Genomic DNA, 19,733 nt, shown 5'->3' on the forward strand with positions numbered 1-19,733 from the left:
TCCATGCTTCGAATGCTGCATGGCAATGAGTTCCAGGAGCGCACTTGGCACGGTGCTTTCGAACCACGGATATTGCGGTGACTCGTAATTCCAGACTGTATTTTGTATGATGTTTGAAAAGTATGACCGTAGCTGTAGTGTCCCCGTTGAACGATGCGTTTTTCCCCTTATGTACTCGCTTAGTGAAAACAAGTAACACGTAAAACTCGAATTAAACCAACGTGTCCCGCGTGATACTCGTGCGTAATGTCTGCGTGTAGTTTCTCGCATAGAGTGGATAACGTACGCTTGAAATTCAACTCTCTAGGGTACTGTTGACAATTGAAGCAGACGGCAAGCAGTCGAAAATTGATTTCCGGGGGTGCTTTTATATAGGGAAAATGTGCGTGCATTTTTCCCTGCGGTCGCTTGTAAGAGCAAATATCACGAATACTTTGTACGTACTAGGTAGCTTAAAACATTTTTCAGTCACGCAGGCGATATGATTTGTCAGTTTTCCTCGTTTTTCTTTCAAATTCATGGCATTAAACACGGTACTATGACAGCTTCATACACGCATTTATGTGCAGTGTAGGGACACCGTTAGCGCGAACACGGTGTCGGCGCTTTTAAGCATGGGCGATATACGTGCCAAACGAACTAAGGACATCTGGAAAACCAAGAAAGACTGCAATGCCTACGGAGTAACAATGGATCAGTAACTCCCTGAGCATGTAGACGATCAAAATAAATTGAAAGCCAAGTAATACGGTCCGACTTGCGATAAATAAGTACCGCTTTATTCTTTCTCGGGAATATGTGCGAAAATGCTTGTTCTTCGTTAAAAACATAGCCCGAATGCTCAAAATCTTTGAAAATAGGAAGACGCCAGAGAACAAGTGCCTGACACAAACTGTCCGGCATAAAAATGTGAAAAAAAACCCTTTCTTAACCCACTTACCTTCTACTTTACATTTTCAGTGTATTTGCCGCTCGTAAAGATGCAAGACAGAATCATTTTCATATCGAGAAAGAACAGGCTTATTATCAATCAATAAGCGTCTCCGGAATGCTGGCGAATCTTGAGCGTACTCTACAATCCTTTCGTCTGTTAATTTGGTTAGAATCGTCACTCGTTGTCACACAACTGCTGTGGAACAGAAGTCTGGGCCTTAATTATAGCGAAATGCTACATCATTCACTGGTGAAGAAACGTTGAACCTCTAGCGTACATTATACTTACTCCATGGTTCCTTATAGTGCTTAGCTGGCAACGTGCTCGATGTGCCAATGCAGTTTTTGGGACTACTTCATCTCATGTGTTAGCGATCCTTGATTATTGGCTGTTGCAGCATACTTGCACAACTAGCTGAGAAGTCGATACGGTAGATAGCGGAGCACGAAAAAAAGAATAGGCAGGGCAAACGTAACCTGTGCCGATCTCTCGTTACACGATAGGAGCCGTTCATAAACTAAGCAAAAAAAAAAACGCTTTTCATGCGAGAGTGATGGATCACCTTCCGGTATACCATGGCGACGAGTCTTCCGTTCCCTGTCGGAACAAGGTACACTCCGTTTCATTCTACGATGCACCGCAGCGGCCGCTATGAACTATTCCAGCCTATCCAGCGGTTTGAACGTGTCACGTCGCTGCCTCCCCCCCCCCCTTCCCCCCCCCCTCCCCCGCGCGTCGCTGTGCCCCTCATAACGGTCACGTGGGACTGCCACGGCATTGGATTTGACTTTGATGTCTCGTATCGTGCTCTGCGATCCATGGCAGGATGAAACGGAGTGTATGTATCTGCTCGACAAAAGGGTCTTTTACAGTCGCTTTCTCACATTGTCTCGGCGTGGAAGGTATACCATGATGATCTGGAAACTGGCCTTCATTTAGAAGGGATTTCAAAATGGCGATCATAGCTTAGAGATGAAAAATTGTGTAAGCTCGAGCATCGCTGAATTCGAATGAGTAGACTTATGGAAAAAAAAAAAAAAGTGCAGCGCACCGGGCTCTCGATTCGTCAAGTAGAACCAGCAAACGAAAGCAGCAGTGGTCTGTTTTGTGCATTCGGCATTTGAGACTGCTGACGTTTCATTGTGGTGATCTCTACAAACCAGGTAAGCGTAGGGGCACCTACCAGAGCAGTCCGCAAGATGCATAAGTGACTAAAATTCTCGTCGGCGATAGCTTTTAGCAGAAGGAGAGCTAAATGCCTAATGTTGTATTCATGCCCTGCTAGTCCAGGCTTTCTGTGTATAAGACTCTTTACTTTTTATTGCGTGGCGCATTAATGTTGTCATATCAACGTGGCATCGAAACTAGTATGTCAAATTTTACAATGAATACCGTTGCGGTCAGTTTTATGGGGAGTTTTTTTTGACATGCACTAGTTTTCTTTCCTTGTTTGTTTTAGATATAGCGCTTTCTTATGACATGAACGCTATTCTCGAGGCTATTTTTCACGTGCACATGGCGGTAAATAACCCGTGTTTTTTTTTTTTTTTTTTTTTTATGCAAGAGTGAAAAAACAACCCTCCGTGTCTCTTTTCTGTAGGATCCTTGTCCTCGGATATCGAAATCGGCTTGAACTTTCTTCATTAGATCCACTCACAGAGAATGTGAAATCCTCCGCGCTCTCAGCTGTGTTTCATCGGGCGTCCATAAAGAAGCGGGAATTTAGGTGAGTGCGGCTATGCCTTTTGAAACCATGGCTTTTGCTTTTAATTGGGGGAGGAGGGGGGCAATCGGGATTTAAGTTTTTCGTACAGCGATGGCTATGCTGTGAGGCCTATTAAAGCAGTAAACTTAGGGGTGGAAGAACCTATAAGATGTCGAATCTGAGGTACCACTTCGTATTTGTGTAATTATATTAAGATCTGCTCATAAATTATCACCTTTAAAATTGATCCTATCGGGAGTATGACCAAGTTGCACGTCGATGTGATTGATCTGCACGTAAACTCAACTCTCTGAAAGATACTAACGTTTAAGTAGAATGCACACAGAGTGTCGTCTGTGTCATTTGTGATTGATACAGCGTCTTGCTAGAAGAGATTCAAACAGCTAATACGAGCTGATAAAAATAGTGTATTAAGAAATAGTCAAGTCTGTGTTGTAGAAGGACCGTATATAGAGATATACGGACAACATTTTTATTTACTATCGTAAGTTCTTTATGATGTTACTTGTTTCTGATGTTTGATATTTCATTCATATGAGCTCGGGAGAGCTGCGCCGCCTCAGAAAGGCAAATCACCCATACCATGAAGGCCTGCGGTGTCGCCGCTAATGACGATGATACGTTCTTGTACAGATGAATTGTGTGGAGGATGTCGATGATGATGTGTGGGATGATGTTGGTGATGGAATGGTGAAGAGAAAGAGCATTAGGCCTAGCAGCGGCCTTCGCGATGGTGGTCTTCGCGTGTCGCGATGGTGGTCTTCGCGGGTCGCGATGGTGGTCTTCGCGGGTCGCCATGGTCTGCTGACTTCTAGCCGGCCAGTCTCGAGCGCTTGGCGTGCCCAGCTTGCAGACGTGCCGGCCGAATGTTTGGCGAAGCAGGGAGTCCAGCACCTCCGTAGTTGGGCGGCAGGGGTTGGCTATCCGGTGTTGTCCGGGCGGCGGTATTTGCAAAAGCTCGTCCGGCTTGTAACCGAGCAGTTTGAGCACCCTGTCGATCGAAAACGTGGTGTGTGCCACTGGCCTCTCTGACAATGAAAAAAAAAAAAAAAACACGTCTTACGCCCAGCTGGCTTCCTCTTCCTGTTCTTGGTTCAGATGTTGATCAGGCCCAGAGATCATTTGTACCGTGTACCATGTTCTCCTACCGTGTTTTTCCTTTCTTTTTTTTTTCTTTTTTTTTTTGTGATTTTTAGTTTTGTGCTTAAGCAAGTGACTTCTTACCCTCCTTTGTGTAACACCCGAACACGGGTCCTCAAGGTAAATAAATGAAATGAATAGAAGGCCACCAAAATTTTATTCACATAAGCAGCAATATTTGCGTGTGATGTCGGTTGCAATTCGAAGTCCGCTCGTGCTATTCCCGCTGGAAGGTCTTATCAGTAAACAAATAAGTACGTGAAATGCATACAATAACTTACAAACAGCAATAACATTTTAAAAATTTTTAGGGTAATTTCTTTTTTTTATTGTATAAACCATAACTTTTAATTACATTTAATATTCGTCCTAAAGCTCTCTTGTCAACGCTTGTTTTTTCTCTCATAAGTCACACATGCGTTTTGATTTGCGAGCTTTGCTTTCCCATGTTTTAGAGATAGATAAGATACGTAGCTGTGCCAGGTCCCACGGCAAGATAAGATGCATTAGACCCTTTTCAAGAGTGAGCGCCACCTAGTAGCTCGTGCGCCACTTGGATCTACCATTTATTGATCGCGTACATACCCTGAGCACGCATTTGGCACAAGGGCTGCGTGAGCGCCCAGCAGGAACTCGGCTCAGCCCGTATCGAGAACACGCTCCACGAGGACTCCGATTCAAGAGCACACGCTCCTGCCCAAAAACAGATGAATGGGTGGAGTGATATTAACGGCTGTAGTTTTTATAAATGGCGGTAGTTTGTGTCGCCATCTATGAGCGACGGTGGCAACCAGACGAACGGCTAGCCGGCCATCTTGTTTTTGCCGTCTCTCAAAGATGGCGGCAGCTGTCCAGAGGGTTGTGTCGAGATTCATTTGTCCACGGACACGAAACTGGGCCTTAACAACTCCGCTGGGGAAAAAAAAAAAAACAAAAAAACACGCCCTTTCGTCTTTTTACATCTCCAAGGAAGTATCTAATTTTCCACTCGTCAAATCTTGTCAGCGTTACCCCAACACCGGACCCACTAGAAGACAGGGTTGAGACCTTGAGCCAGAGCCACGCGGAAAGGTGTCCCACTTTTTTTTTTCCCACCCGTTCTCCAGGTTTGCCAGTTAGTTTTACTTGGGTCAGTTTTCTTTAGATAATTTCTACCAGCGGTCACCCTTATCTTTGTTGTCTCTATTGTACGTACTAACGAAAAGGCGACCGTCAATATCACCTGATGGGGTATTAAAGAAGGTGTAGTATCTAGAAAAGAGATTTACGTCTTTTTTTTTTCTTAGACTAACAAATTTGTTTAAAAAAAAGCATTAAAAGCTGCACTTATGCTGTTTGTGCAAGTGAGTTATACGGCAAGGGGGACATAGAATATGTGGCTAAACGACGATTAGACAGTTAATTTATGAATATTTTAATTCACTTTTTAACTAAAGAAAATAGAAATATGGTTCCAATTCGAAACTTGCTGAGCGTCATTAAAACCACTAAATCAATAATTTTCAGGAATACCTCGAGCACGTGGAAGCGTAGTAGTGCGCTGAAGATACCACTCGTGAAGCAGGTCCAATCCTGGGGCTATTGTAAGAGATGGAAACATCGGGCGTGCGTGTTATCGCAGCGCTAGCCTTGGTCCTGCAGCGCACTACTGCGGCTTCTCACGCGCTCAGTTTTTCTAAAATGCTGATTTCGTGTTTTTTTACGACGCTCAACAAGTTTTTATTGAAACCATATGTCTATTTTCGGGAATTAAAGAGAAAATGAACACATTTTACTTAATTAGCCGACTTATATTTCCGATTATCCCCCTGTACTATGTCCCTCTGGCCGTATAACTCACCTGCACAAACCGCATAAGTGTAGCTTTCACGGATATAGTTCAACATATCTCTTAAGCTTAAAAAAAACATGTAATAATGGGGTGTATAACTTTAATTTGAACAGAGTTTTCCAAATACGGGGGGTGAAAGGTAGATGAGTTTTGTCTGCACCATATATTTATTATGCTCCGGGTGGATAATCGTCAAAGTAAGATGACAAATTACCTAAGATGTATCGATCAACTTTTTATTTATTGGTTTTAGGGGTCATGTTAAAATTGTAATATTGACGGCAATTACTATTAAAGGTAAGACCAATTAACCAAAAGAATTGCGAAAAGGTAATGTTTTTTTTAGATCTTATTCGATAAATTTGAGCGTTTTCTCACTCGATTAAGACATTGCACTCAAAAAGAGCGTCGCTAGCCCCGGCGAAGATGAGGCTTCCAAGAGTGACGTCGTTGTTTCAATCATGTCGTCACGAGGTCTGTTCGATTCGGCAAGAAAGTTCTGAACTAGTTCTGTCCGAGTTCAAAGGAGTGCAGGAGTCATGCAGCGGTGGCGCAGAACCAGTCCATCCAACGGGTTACAACTAGCGCCGTGATCGACTTCCGAAATTCCGATAAAACGAACGCTCGAGGTGTCGCCTGCCTTTGCCGGCTACCCTGTGTGTCGCCATGCCATTCCGTGTCCTAGTGCTTGGATGAGCAAATTTCCGTTTATTTTATATTAGTCTCTTTAACAAAATGTTTTACATGCACGGTTCTTTACACAAAACGTTTTGCACTAAAAAGTTCATGTAAGAGCCGATTAAACATGTCTGCATTTTTAATGGTTGCCGTCTGCGTTCGTGCTGCGATTGCTTTCATCGTGCCTTTCATAGACGTTTCATCTGCCTCCTACAACCGGACGCCTTCGCGAAATCCAGCCGACATTATCCCATCAGAACCTACTGGCGGCGGCACCCCAGAGTGCCTTGACGTATTATTTTTTATTAGGCGTCCTTATGAGCTCTTTCTAATAACTTCTACTTGTTCTCGGCCTCCTCAGCTATGATAACACCGCCAAACTCCCCGAAGACGGTGTCGGCCAGCTGCTGTCACAGGGCTCGTTTGGTCCTCAGAAATATTAAAATATCCCACAAAGGCATACCTGGAATCCCCTTCTTTTGAGACGTTCCTTCAATTCCTTTATAAACGCTGACAAAAGAAAACGTTTGTTTTTACGGCATTTTACAGCTGCCCTTCGACGTCCACCGTGGACGAACACGCAGGCTGCAGGACCACTGGTCGGTGTCTTGCTCGGAAGCTAAGATGAACGTAGCTCGTTCCCTGTCCTAAAGAATAGAATACGAACACACTAAACGTCGTCGTATAATAACGAGGTAATGATTGATGTAAGCCAATTATTCACGAGACGTAATCAGGCTGCCGCGTAAGCGAGCCTACACAGCTTTGCTTACGACTTCACAATATTCTATTCGAGCTAATTCCTACCGTCCATTATGTAAACCATCCCGCTTCCGTCCACTACGGGTAAAGCCTTTTCATCCCAGAGTGTGAATACTTCAGTTCCATTGTTATCATGTATTACAACCAGGGTTCAAATAAACAAGCACCGTGAGCAAGAAAAAGAAAAATCGTCTGATTTCGTCGTCTGCCTGCGTTGTCTGCTACTGCACGAACCCATTTGGAGCCGGTGCAAGCATTTCCAGAACTTGGATTAATCGAACGCGCCATTGCAGCGGTCGTGCAACTTCCGGTTAAATTGAATCCGGAAGTTCCTTCACGGCTGAATTAGTTCATCCAGTACAGGCGAATCAAACAGACCCCCTGTCTTGACAGAGCGTCTTTGGTGTGTGCTCCGACGAAACAAGTGACGACGTGACCTAAACGGCTGCGTTCCTTTTCCGAGCGTCATTGTGGACAGGAATTAATGCGCTATTTTTGCGCGTAATTTTTAGTTTGAATGATACAAAAAACGCGCAAATTGATTGAATACTTCTAAAGAAACTATTACCTTTTAGCATAACTTTTAAATTGGTCCGGTCTCTAATAGTAATTGCCGTCAATACTGCAGTTCTACCACGATTCCTAAAACCAATACTTAACAAGTTAATTAAGAAGCTACTGAAGAAGTTTTGTTAATTACTGAGGTTAGCATGACGATTATTCCCTCATCGATATCCGCCAAGCCTCATAAGTACAAGATGAAGGCGGCACTCGTCTAACGCACCCCCCTAAAACAAGAATATATTCGTATTAGAATAAGGACCCTCTATATACATGATATACTACACTCTTAAAAAAAAGAGTCGCTATGACTCTCTTTGGGGGGTATTGGCGCGCCGCAGAATCGACTCCAGTTTGTAGAGTCCCTCGACTCTTTTTTTAAAGAGAGTCCCCACGACTCCTTTGCGCGCTACAGATTTGACTCTTCCACGACTCTAGTTTGTAGAGTCACTTGACTCTTATTTAAAGAAGAGTCCTGCGACTCTCATCACACTGGAGTCATGGTAGTGTATGGGCGACTCCAGGTGACGTAGTCAACTGCGAATCTGTAACGACTCTTATCCAACAGAGAAAAAGAGTCGCACGACTCCTTCCTGGTAATCCCCGTGACTCTGTAACAAGAGTTGTGAGGACCCTCCTTTTATGAAGAGTCCCCCTACTCCTATCGCAAAAGAGTCATGGGAGTGTATGAGCGACTCTCCGAAAGATAGTCAGTGCTGACTCTCACTTTGTCTGGAGTATAGCAGCCCTAGTCAAGTATCAGTTTGTTGAACAAAGGGAGGCATTGTGATCGTTAGGAGACTTCTTGCTGCCTGCGAGGTTCAACTTGAATTTCCCTAAAACAAGGGTAGTAACATCAACTGTGTGAAAGTATAAAAATTGAAATGGAAACTTCGATTCCACCTAAAAGAAGCGGTAACATCATCTGTCTGCAAGTGTAAACGTCGAAATGCAGAACTGATATCTTACAATTTCCTGTAATGAAACATGGAAAAATGAACGATGATGGTCTTAACGATGCTGAACTGAATGCTGCTCTAAAATTTATCATGAAACACAACAGAAGCTTTCAGGACAGCATTGTTTTGTTACATTGGAATTTGCACACAACAAAAAAAAAAGTAAAAGTTTTTTTTTAATCGGCAGTTTAACTTTTAATTAGTTTGCTTATACTTATCATTTACAATAGGTTGTATATCTTTTTTGTCACATGTCTATACTATTGGCAAGAGCTAGTGTGAACGATCATGTTCTGTTGCTTTATGCCTGCTTTGAGTGGACAGGTGGGTGGCAATAAATTGCAGGAATCTTCAAATTTAACAATAAAGATGGCTGTTTTCTCTCAGCTCATATCACTGCCATTTGTGCAAATGCAACTTCATGAGTCCTACCATGCAGGCACTGCAAAAGAGGCCACAAGCATTTAAAGCAATTACTTTATTAGAAACTAATGTGATACATATTGGCTCAAAAGCCTGCTTCGGCTTATCACAGAGGTTTTATCACAAACACTAAACAAATAACATCATAAGAAATAATACTAATATACAAAACTGGTATAACTATTAGACAAGAACGAAAATAAATTACAATGACAAGTTTTGTGGAGGCTTGCTTTGCCTGCTTGATGTTGAGGGTTAAATAAGTATTAAAAAAATGACAACAAGTTTCCTAAAAGCATTGTTTGCCTACTTGCTGTTTTTTCAAAGCTTTGTTATTCTTTTTGCAGTTTCTTCTTCTATGGTTTGAATTCTCATATCAACAGATGCATAAAAAAAAACTAACAGAAGTTTAGATACACAATGGAACACACAAACCTTTGTATTATAGCTGGAATATTCACCAAATACATATGGAAAACATTAAAACAGTAACCAATATTGGTAATTCTTTTTCCCTGTTCTAGGAATGTGCTCCGAGTGCTGTCACAACTTTCACAGCTCTTACCGAAATCTTTGTATTTTTTTTTACCTATGAGGGTGCGCTCAAGCACAAAAAGTGTGCTTCGTCAATTCCCCCCCACATACTGACCTTTTCTATGCTCAGTACATGGCTAATACCCGAGAGATTCTTTGCTGAAAAGTCCAGGATGTCGATTCATAGGTCCTCGCAGACAACGCACATTCTGCCAGATGTCCATGGGTGCTTTCCAGTGAAAGGTAACGCCGGGTTCCCGAAAGTCTTTACTGGGTCCTGGGAAAAAAGAAGCCAATGATAAGAAATAAGTTCTGGAAGTCAGACGAAGTTGTAGGTGAGCAAAGAAAAATTGTCCAGGACATGTTAAGTGCCCGCAGTGTCATAGATGGAAAGTCCATGTAGCAGAGTGAAGGCAAGTGAGGCAGACGCCCATTGCTGCCTTTCTATATTTCGCTTTCCCCAATTCTCACTTGATTGTGAAGCGTTTCGTTAGGTGGAACCAGTGCATCAGGGTGTCTACCAAATTACTGATTTCAAATTCCTTGACTTTTCTAGAATTTCCCTTGACTATTTTGATAAAAACTTCCTGACCACTTCTGGGTTAAAAGATCATAATTTGGAAACATTATTCAGCATAGTCGTGCCCATGCGCAACCATCAAGCTTTGTTTCGTATCGCCGTTCCACTTTCAGTGGTCATTTTCCCTGATGAAGCCAACTTTTTGACGATTTCCCTGAGAATTTCAGGTTGGTAGACACCCTGATGATGTATCAGGTTACAGATGGACACCATAAAATGCAGACTATTGCATTCAAAATTATTTTAGCCATCAGGAGGAACCTAAAATATTCCCATGGAGAGAGATAGAGAGTGGAGGGGTGGGGGAGGCTGCTGCTGCTATTGTCTGCTTTTTCTTTTAAAGGATATCAATTTAAGGCTCAAAGGGAACGTAAATAATAAATCAGTAAGTGCACTGAGAGCACTTGAAGCACAAGGGGCACGGCCCCTACTGAGGAAAGAGGGGAGGATACCAAGTCTAGCTAAACCTGTTCTGCAGCACCCTGCATAAACTAGGTGCTAGGCAAGACTGGGGCTTATCTACTGAGAGTGTCAAGTACAGTCAAAGAAAGCATTATAAAATTCTTTGCTGGGCAAGGTGCTTCGTGGCTGCAATGAAAGAAAAGAGTACATTAAGACAGGGACAAGAAAGGAAGGGAAGACTTTTTCTGAATAAACTAGTTGGTAGTGAGCGCTTGTTTCTTCGTTTCTCGTCCCCGTCTTATTGTGCTCCCTTTTTAGTTGACGAAAGCAAGCCACGATGGAATTTAGAGAGGGCTTAAAGCTTGCTTTAACATCTGTGTGCATGTGAGGGAATTCTTCATGTACAAGGCGTACTACAAGGTAGTAATCATTACAATTTCCATCATCACTCATCAACAATAAAAAAAAGAGTACATAGTGCATCTCTGCACTACAAAGTCGCCTATAACTTTTTATGTGCTGTACCTATATAGCATCACAATCATCTGGTGGGCTAGTTGGTTGATCATATTGTTGAATTAACAGCGCAAATATGACAGGAAGGAGAGACAAGGGAGACAGGATAGAGGGCTGAACTAACAACTGACGTTTAATGAAAAGGAGAAAGAGGAAGAAGAACCGAAGAATGCTCTTAAAACATGCTTAATGAAAACCCGCAAAAACATATGCTATAGCTTGAGTTGCTTGAAAATGAATCGCTAAGAATACCAAGCTTTAGGCTGGTCGCTTAAATGACTTGTTGAGAACGATTGAGTCCTGGGACGACGTGAATAGAAATTCTGGTAGAAAAAAGAAAGAGGAAGTTTACGTTTAAAATATCCACAGACTCTAAGAACCGTTAAAGATCGCGACTTAAAAGTAAAGATCTTTTTGTGACAAGGCCACGGACGGCGCGCTTACGCAGGCATCCCCAGAGGACAGAATAACCTGTGCCTCGTAGAGCTTGCGAGTTCGTCGTTCCCCTAAACGTTTCAGGATTTTTGTTTTCCTGAACAAGGCGGAGCACTGGCAGTCCCTGACATGTATGGCAAAGTGGCCTGCTGGCGACGCCTTTAGTGACACAACATGTTCTCTTAGACGATCGTTGACACACCTTCCTGTCTGACCCACATACACTTTCCCACAATATAACGGTGTTTCGTAAATGACTGCACATTGGCATTCGACGTATCTTTGTTGATATTGAACTCCGCACCCATCCTGCTGCTGCTGCTGCTTGTTAATTTTCGGACACAACGCTTTAGTTTGTTTGGTGCAGACAACACGACTTTGACGTCAAACTTCGATGCAATCTTCTTAAGGTTGTGGGAAATGCGGTGAATGTATGGAAGCACAGCCGGTCGGATATTTGTGTCCCTTTGTATCGTCTGTCGTCCCCGTATGGTGATAATAAACTCGGCGACGTCATACGAGATGGAACTTGGATAGCCAGAATCTTGAAGACGCTGCACTTGATCATGAAAGCTTTCCCCCGCTGAATGTACACAGGATTTCTTTAGCGCCGCATTTAGGGAGTTTTTTACAATTACTCTCTTAATAATCTTCGAATGTGCCGAATCGCATTGCAGGAGGCCTTTTTGGACCTTGGGGAGTACTTCCAACAAGTATGATGTTCAAAGAAAGACAGTCGTAGATCCAAGAATTGAAGGACGGTGTTAACCGGTAACTCATGTGTGAACTTGAGCCTTTGTCCTTTTTCAAAGAAGGTGGATTGTATGGTGTCAAATATTTGTAATTCGTTGTCTGCCGGACGTTGTGCAAAAAGAACCAGGTAGTCGTCCACGTACCCCAAAAATACGGGAAACTTGGCCGATGGGAAGGGCATTAGCAATTGCCCGATCACACTGCGATACAAAAATATTGCAGAGGACCGGAGCCACGCACGACCCTATACAAATTCCTTTCTTTTGCAAGTAAGTCTTGCCCTCAAACGGAACGACCGTGGCAGAAAGGTAGAATTGCAAAACGCCAGAGAGTTCAGCTGCTGTCTAACATCCATTACATAGCTAATAAAGCTCACGAAAGTGAAAGAACCCGATGTATTGAGGACAGTGTCGACGTGCTCTTATGATCTATGCCAGATAGCAGTCAAAAGAAGATGAACATGTCTCGTTTAGTTGAATGCTTCATCGCAAACGACTTAAACCTGCTGGTGTCTGATAAGGAAGGGGGCTTTGTGGTTATATCGAGGACAAACTACCTGGAAAAGGCAGGAGTAGCCATAGACAAGAACTTTAACTATCTAGAAGTCAAAACCAAAAAGGTGAAGGCCATGGCGCTCCAACTGTGCACCAAGCTTGAGTTGATGCAAATGAAGAAGCTGATATCGACTACAAAAAAAGATCATTTAGACATGTTTTTCACAGCCAAAACCCACAAGGACGGTTGTCATTTTCGGGTTGATGTCACTGAAAAGGGTTTATGGCAAGGGTTCATGTCACGCTTCTTACTCCGTCACCTGTCTAACCTCGTACTGAATGATCCATTTCTGATACCAAACTCCGAGGAGGTTATACAGTACCTTCAGCAGGATACATCGACAGTCAGGTACGGATTTTCGCTCGATGTGGAAGACCTGTTTTATTCGATCCCACATTCAAAATTATTTGCAGCCGTCAAAGAGTCGGTTGAGGCAAAGGGAACCACGTCCTTTCAAAACGAATGTGGAATTTCGGAAGAATCTTTTCTAGACCTTTTACAATTCTACCTTTCTGCCACGGTCGTTGCGTTTGAGGGCAAGACTTACTTGCAAAAGAAAGGCATTTGTATAGGGTCGTGCGTGGCTTCGGTCCTCTGCAATATTTTTGTATCGCAGTGTGATCGGGCAATTGCTAATGCGCTTCCCATCGGCCAAGTTTCCCGTATTTTTGGGTACGTGGACGACTACCTGGTTCTCCTCACACAACGTCCGGCAGACAACGAATTACAAATATTTGACATCATACAATCCACCTCCTTTGAAAAAGGACAAGGGCTCAAGTTCACACATGAGTTACCGGTTAACACCGTCCTTCAATTCTTGGATCTACGACTGTCTTTCTTTGAACATCATACTTGTTGGAAGTACTCCCCAAGGTCCAAGAAAGGCCTCCTGCAATACGATTCGGCACATTCGAAGATTATTAAGAGAGTAATTGTAAAAACCTCCCTAAATGCGGCGCTAAAGAAATCCTGTGTACATTCAGCGGGGGAAAGCTTTCATGATCAAGTGCAGCATCTTCAAGATTCTGGCTATCCAAGTTCCATCTTGTATGACGTCGCCGAGTCTATTATCACCACACGGGGACGACAGACGATACAAAGGGACACAAATATCCGACCAGCTGTGCTTCCATACATTCACCGCGTTTCCCACAACCTTAAGAAGATTGCATCGAAGTTTAACGTCAAAGTCGTGTTGTCTGCACCGGACAAACTAAAGAAGTTGTGTCCGAAAATTAACAACAAGCAGCAGCAGCAGGATGGGTGCGGAGTTCAACATCAACAAAGATACGTCGAATGCCAATGTGCGGTCGTTTACGAAACACCGTTTACTTGTGGGAAAGTGTATGTTGGTCAGACAGGAAGGTGTGTCAACGATCGTCTAAGAGAACATGTTGTGTCACTAAAGCAGTCGCCAGCAGGCCACTTTGCCATACATGTCAGGGACTGCCAGTGCTCCGCCTTGTTCAGGAAAACAAAAATCCTGAAAAGTTTAGGGGAACGACGAACTCGCAAGCTCTACGAGGCACAGGTTATTCTGTCCTCTGGGGATGCCTGCGTAAGCGCGCCGTCCGTGGCCTTGTCACAAAAAGATCTTTACTTTTTAAGTCGCAATCTTTAAATATTTTAAACGTAAACTTCCTCTCTCTTTTTCCACCGGAATTTCTATTCACGTCGTCCCAGGAGTCAATCGTTTTAAACAAGTCATTTAAGCGACCAGCCTAAAGCTTGGTATTCTTAGCGATTCATTTTCAGGCAACTCAAGCTATAGCCTATGTTTTTGCGGGTTTTCATTATGCATGTTCTAAAAGCATTCTTCGGTTCTTCTTCCTCTTTCTCCTTTTCATTAAACGTCAGTTGTTAGTTCAGCGCTCTATCCTGTCTCCCTTGTCTCTCCTTCCTGTCATATTTGCGCTGTTAATTCAACAGTACCTATATAGACATCTTTTGCATGCACAAATGGCGGGACACTAAAATAATAGTAATTTTTTTATCATCTTTGCTTATATAAATGTTTCTGAAGTTTGGCAGGAAAGACCCGCCTTCCAACATGAGCCTGAATCTGGTCTTTGGTTTGTTTTGAAGTCATGGCCAAATACTCCTAATAAAATATTGAAATAACCAGTTGAGAAGACAGCAGATTATACTTATCTCACTTGGTCTCCAGCTTTAAAAAAAATATGTTTACAGATTGGCATAGCAAAGACACCCTTTCAAACACATTTATTTTAAACAACCATAGTTAGATGTGATTTATCTTCAGCATGAGTAGTTACATCGACCACGCAAACGGCACGGCTTTCCTCTGCTCTTGTCCCTTCCCCCATCTTGTTTTCTTTTGCGAAGATCGGCATTGATAAGAATAGCGTAGGCCCTGACGACAGCAAACAGAGCTTGTTAGTGGTTGTCCGCACCAATTTAATCATAACAGTCTAACCCTCTTTTTTAAAAATGCAAACAAAAAGATGCCCTTTCCTGAAAAAAAAAAGGAGTAAAGTGGATTAGAGTATGATTATAGCACCTCTAAACTCACAAAGCCTGCCAGTTCGACGACGGAGTCATAGAGTGCCTGGTCACAGATTTTGGAGCGTGAGGATTTGGTAGCACAGAGCATTAAAGAGCCATTCCTCGCGGAACCTGGACGTCAGCACACAGCTTTTGCAGTGGCGAGGACCCAAAACATACTTTTTTCGTGTTTCCCGTCCGCTGCGGCGAGACTCTTCTCCGTTGTATGCCACTTCACCTTTTCCATTTCGGCGACCGCTTCTCGTGGCAATCTGCCAGGTTTTGTCAGTATAAAGGAGGCTATGGTACGACATATACTGGTGCTCTGTAGCGGGGCACCATCCTGCTGTGTAATCTTTGGGCAGCCCCTTTGTCTACAGAACTCCGAGAATGTAGAGGTTATCTATACTACCTGTGACATTATCTGCAACTCACAAATTTCAGTGCTGCAATGGATTGTTTACAGCAAGGCATGCAAGTGAGTCATGTTTTTTTTATCCGCAAAAACGCAAAACTTTCAAATGGCCCAATTGTTTACCTCGGCAAAAACTGCACGGTTCGGGGCACAGCCACGCAGGCGGCAAGGCGTTGACACCAAGAGGTCCCGTTCTCTTTCCCTCGCTGGCTCTTGTGGTACCCTTGTCTGCGTCGACTGAAAGGAAAGTCCCTTCAGTGTCGTGCATACTTGAGCCTCCACTGAAGCAAAATGATTCCATATGAACCTACTTCCCATTAAAGACTAAAGTTCACTTCACTCTTATTTTCTACCTACCTAATACAATGGTTTGTTAACAGGAACACCACCGTTAACTAGAAAACTCATTTGTAATGCAAGTCCTACATAGTAAGGAACCATGTTCAAGGTCTAATTAAACAACAAGCATGGGCACTAAAGACACCCTCCTACATGGGTGGGTACTAGTGGACCCGATTTGGCTAATATTTGCGAGGCCTAGCTTGACAACATAATAAATGACGTTGTTTCTGGTCACATTATTTTTTTAGATGCCTTGGCATTAGTTCTGACCTTGGACTGGTTTTGAGCATACCAATATAATGTTTGCAACTTCGCCATAGGAACCACGAAGTTCTTTCAGAACTAAATAGCAAGCTTTAAAATAAAATAACAAAAAAAGCTGTACAGATGCATGAATATAATTACGATTGTCTATGCCCGTACCTGCTGGCACCCGTTTCCAGAAAAATCAACAAATACCAAAGTATTGCACATATTATACATCGTGAAGAGGCCTGCCGACAACCTGATGAAATGCCAAGAACGCATGAACTGTTAAGTTTTCCGCTCCCTGCATGGTTCTCTAAAGGCCCGTTCACACTCTTGCGACCTCTTAAAATTGGATTCCTTAAAACCTCTTACAACGAGAGGACACACTGGCACCATCTATTGGGTAGCAGTGTAAACTCGGCGGTCCGGCATATTTACTATTTCTCTTGCGCATTATTCTTTCTTTCTTGGCTCGAAAAACTTTTGTCAAAGTTATAAACAAGCCTTTCCTACAGGTATTACACACGTTTTACCTCGGAAATTCCGCGAAACCTTCGCTCTTGTAAAATGCAGTTCCAGGGTCAACGCATAGATGGTGCCAGAATGCCCCCAGTATGTACCCTCGTCCTAAGAACGTTTAAGAAGTTTTAACAGATCTTGTCTCTCTCGGTCGTACTCGGTTGCAAGAGTGTGAACGGGCCTTAAGACTCAAGTTTTTGCCAACTGTGTTCATTTTCTTTAATCTTGGAAAGTGCTTCCAAGATAGCAGTGCCCATATATCCTCCCGAAGTTGCTGGTGCATGCTTGGGACACCCTCGGAAGCTTCTGCCGTTGACATTGGAAACCTGTGGACGCACACATACTGCGGTTCCATCCTCCAGCCAAGGCTACCCGCTAGCGCTTGCACAGCTTTTGCAGTTAATTCATGCTGAGGCGAGACGAGGTATAGTGGCATTTGCACATTCAAGATATCAAAACCCACCACATGTCGCTCCGAGCGGCATGATGATGATACCCAAGAGCTATTTCGCGTATGGTCTATAAAACCTATATAATGCACGATGCTGAACCTTCCAATTTCTACATAGTTTAGAGCCGGGAAGGCGGACATGCAGCAAGGCACGCACCTGCAGTTGCATCCACTTTGACAGGTGTAATGGGCTTCCCTCCCACGGCGCCATACTTTGTCACGCCTGGAAGGTTGGCCTGTCACACTCCTATTGACCAGGTCCTCGCCCTTGTAGAGGCACCGGGACAACAGGATCAGCAGCGCGAGTCGAACTTGGCCTTGCCTATGGCCCTGTCAAATTTTTCGTCTGGTCGGGAAACCCCGCCTCGGAGGTAACGCTGCAAGTGTAAGGATAATCATAAATAAATAGGTGATCAAGCAAGTTTTAGTACAGGTATAGTGCCTGGACGTATTCTCCACTGGTGCAATTGCCATCTTGTTCCTCCCATGTATTAAGAGTTGTCCCAAGGAAGCAACAAAGATGTTACAAAACCGAAAGTGTCATGCTGCCGAAAGCCTGCAGTTGGTCCTCAAACCTCTAGTGAATAAGACAAGCAGGCACAAGTGCCGCTGTCATCATGGCGTCCCAACTTGTTACTGTGAAGTGACTGTGGACTGTCGAGGCACCGTAAAGAATGGTGCGGCAAACACACCGGATGACTAACCTCACCTAAACCCCCTTGACGAGTTTATGCTAGTTTTGTAAGTGGCATCAAAGCGCCTGAGCAGGAGGCCCGTGCAGGAGTTGGAAGCAAATGGCAGTGTAGCCCTGAAATGAGAGGCACTTGGAAGTGAGTGGCAGCACGGTACTCACTCGTGGCACGTGTCTCTCGCTTTCAGACAATTAAGGCTGGACTGCATGTAAGCGATTTAGTGAGCAACGAGACGAGCATCGGCAACAGCGACGGAGATTTCTCACTGTCGCTTGTAACGCTGCTCGGTCCTTGAATTACTAGAAAACGTCGCTCATCACATAGGTCGCTTGCTCCAGTTGCTTTCATGCAGTGTGCCTCATCGTGCGGCTGAGCGATAGCAAAAAGGGTCGCCATCGCTTGTCCCGTCGCTCCCTTCATGGTTGTCAGCACTTGCAAAAATGTGAAGTGTGAAATTTATGTAGAACTTTGTCCATGCCAGCTCTCAGACTGCTGGCAGAACTTTGGGTTTCAGTGAAATACGACCACATGGTTTCTCACTCTGCTTATGTACTGAGGAGGAAAGCTGACGAGGAAGTGGTTGAAAAATCAGTTCATGATCTCTTCAAGAAAGTTGTTTGAAACACCTCATTTTCTGTTGTCTTTTTGGCTGACTACAGTGCCGTCCGACGGCACTCCACACGTGCCTACAAGTGCCGTCCGAAAGAAAGTCGAAGAGCACATGTCTCCCTGGGGAGCTCGTTAACCAACCCCCCCCATACATTCATGCCGCCTCGCGGCAACAGTATGCGGCTGCTAATTACAAAACTATTAACCTACTTGGCCCCGTTGCACATGACGCCTCGCAGCGTCCAGCCCCTCTGTCCCCCATGTACCTCCAGAAAGGGACGCCCATACCATTTTGTTAAAGGGGCCCTGCAATCATATTAAAGCGCCTACCTTTTTTGCGGTTTCCACGTCTCTTGGGGTTCGGGCAAGCCAGCGGGCACGGAGAGAGTAACTAAATATCAGTGAGTCATACTTTAACCGAAGATGCGGAAACCTCCTCCATTTACGAGGGCGACCGGCATCGCCGAAAGCGCGCAGTATGTGACGTCTTTGGTCCTGGGCTTACCACTGGTCAGAGCCGCTAAAAGCTTTTTTTTAGTCGAAATACAAAATATAAGTGTCGCTAACCGTTTCAGTTATGTATGAAAGTAGTTTTTGTTTGGTAATTTAGATCAGAAAAGAAACAAATGCAGTTTATAAAGTATGGAAACAAGAAAAGACTTGTCGACAAACCCGCCACCAAGCGGCGGAAAAAACGGCGCATACTAGAAAAGGCTTGTGGGATGAGGCTCCGACGAACAGCGAGCGTAGAAAGGTCCCGGATGTACGCGGCGGCGCTGCGGTCGTATACCGGATCGAGGATTCGACCGGTTCCGAGCGTTCCGAAGGCTTTTAGCACAGGCTTGGCTGGCGATTTGGCCATTTGGCGGTATGGCAGCGCGAAGTGGCTCCCGTTCTGAACTGATCTTTACACCGTGTTTGCTGTAGTTTGTGGCCAATGAAGTGTTATGCCAAATTAGTCCTTAATCGCGCAGCAAATGCAATGCAAGCCGCCCTGGCCACCCGCCTCATGCAGCCTATCCAGAATATGCTTTAGTGGCGCCCTCTCGAGCCGTCGACACGGAGTGCAGCAGCCGTGAGCGCTCGATAAGCTCACTACTCCTCTAGCTCACGGCCACTCAAGCCAGGACCTACGACGTCCTGAAAGAGGTTATTTTTT

General features: G+C 44.1%; 1 pseudogene; it reads left to right on the forward strand.

Annotated features, from left to right (window-relative positions):
- The first annotated feature begins 2,408 nt into the window (after positions 1 to 2,408).
- LOC115327916 overlaps positions 2,409 to 19,733 on the forward strand; it is a 96,816-nt pseudogene continuing 79,491 nt past the window's right edge.

The sequence above is a fragment of the Ixodes scapularis genome, unplaced genomic scaffold (assembly GCF_016920785.2).
Source record: "Ixodes scapularis isolate PalLabHiFi unplaced genomic scaffold, ASM1692078v2 PGA_scaffold13__105_contigs__length_92229423, whole genome shotgun sequence".
In the NCBI taxonomy this organism is placed as follows: Eukaryota; Metazoa; Arthropoda; class Arachnida; order Ixodida; family Ixodidae; genus Ixodes; species Ixodes scapularis.